General features: G+C 41.4%; 1 non-coding gene across 1 annotated transcript; it reads right to left on the reverse strand.

The window, feature by feature from the left end:
• Window positions 1-821: 821 nt before the first annotated feature.
• On the reverse strand, window positions 822-913 carry trnai-uau. The gene is given in 2 exon segments: window positions 822-857; window positions 876-913. It is a non-coding gene; the product is annotated as a tRNA-Ile (tRNA).
• Window positions 914-1,959: the final 1,046 nt, after the last annotated feature.

Here is a 1,959-nt window from a genome sequence, read left to right on the forward strand (position 1 = left end):
GACATCAGTGTATGCCTTTGAAATGCATCTTTTTTCTTTCCAATGGAAGCGCTCCACCCCGATCTTCAATATATAACCAGCATTATGAAGCGCAGCTTTTGCTTACGGCCATACCAGTGTAAAAGCACCCGATGTAGTTTGATCTACGAAGTTAAATACGCATGCGCTATGCCAGTAGGATTCAAAGTACCGTTCGATGAAGAGAAAGTTTTTTTTTTTCCATTTGGCAATGTGCCTTGGGCGCGATTCGAACTCGCGTCCCTGCAGTAATCAACATATTCCGCATTTTAGACCTCGTAGGAAAAATGGGTCCTACTTTGCATTTCTGCAATGCATGATGCATTTAGAACCGCTGGCTCTGTTGCGCAATGGATAGCGCGTTGGACTTCTAGTCTTCACTGAACAGTGATTCAAAGGTTGTGGGTTCGAGTCCCACCACAGTCGCAACTTTAGCGAGCCTCATTTCCTTCCGGACAATATCTCATACTGGCTACGCTTACCTCGTCTTGCGACGCATCCACACAATCCGCTTCTCTGGGTATGCTTTGCGGTGCCAGCGTTTGCAAAGAACACCTGCGCCCTCAGCAGAAATGGCACGTTTGAGCGAGCAGTCGACAGTACTTTTGTGTCTGAAGGTACTTTGCGAGAGAGTAATCACAAAATGAGCATTACGCATATAATAAAAGTGAAAGCAAAGTTTAGAGAAGAAGCGGCAGAAAACCAGAAAACCTTCAGAGAGTGTGCTTCATCATCATCAAGCGAAATCCTCAGTCCACAGGAATTTATAAAACCAGCAGAAGACATGCTGGCCTTAGACAAGCTGCTCCAGGTGAGGTTCGAACTCACAACCTCGGCATTACACACAGACACTGTCCTATAAGTACCACGCGCTAACCGGTTGCGCCACTGGAGCACTCCAAAGTCAAACGCTAAAATAATAGCTCTATGAATGTGCATATCTTTCGAACGCCGTCCTCTGAAAACTCAAATTACACTTCTGCACTGATTGGAATTTGCTCAAGCCGGCTTAGGTACTGATATACATTTTTTCGAGCGCTCAGAGCGTGCACAAAGCACTTGTCTTAATTCAAATTTCAGACAGCAACGAGGCAGAAACGTTTTTTGTAAATCGTTACATTCCATACTCCGCATTCAAAATGAAATGCATGAAGAAAAAAACAATCTCAATTGAAAGCAGTTCTGGCATAAATCACTCACTCACGTTGGCTTCTCTGTAGACCATGCAGAAAGCATCTTGGTTGTAATCTAAGGCAAATGAAATGTGTACTTTTTAAAATCTTCATTTTATGGATTTTAGCTGTAGTCAACCTCCTGTGGATGTACGAGTGGAAGTGTCTCGTAAGTGTTGGCAGGAAAAATTCCACATATCTATTTAGTGAGAAAACAAAGTGCTCACGCTATTCATTCATGTCTGAAAACCTCAAGTATTTTTTCCTGGTATTTTTTTAGGCATTTCCTACGCTGTTTTCTCTTCCTAAATACATTCCAAATTCGGTTATCTATTACTTTCATTTAACATGCGTGGAAAAGGTACTTTGCAATGGCCAGGACCCCAACCTGTGTATATTTTATTCAAGGGGTGTGTACGTTTTCTCCGGAGGTGCTCAAAACTGAAGCCGCCGGTTGTTTGTGTATATTCAGAATGCAGGTTTTTCTTCAATATATTCAGATACCAAGTTCATTACCATTATCATTTTTTCTACAGCTCACAGTCTGGATGGAATTCGTTTTAATGTTTTCAGCCTTCATTTTTATATGGAAAGAAAATTGTAGTAACTTCTGGAAATGTTTTCTTGCTCATTGTGTCATTTACACTCAAAACACAAGCTCAAATTCAAGTATTAAAATGGCATTTAATATTCTCCTTGTTAAAAGCTTCCATTCCCTTCCTCTGTGTCTCTTTCTATACGGAAGTCTGAAGGAAGATCGATGTTGAAG

The sequence above is a fragment of the Polypterus senegalus genome, unplaced genomic scaffold (assembly GCF_016835505.1).
Source record: "Polypterus senegalus isolate Bchr_013 unplaced genomic scaffold, ASM1683550v1 scaffold_4954, whole genome shotgun sequence".
NCBI classification, from domain to species: domain Eukaryota; kingdom Metazoa; phylum Chordata; class Cladistia; order Polypteriformes; family Polypteridae; genus Polypterus; species Polypterus senegalus.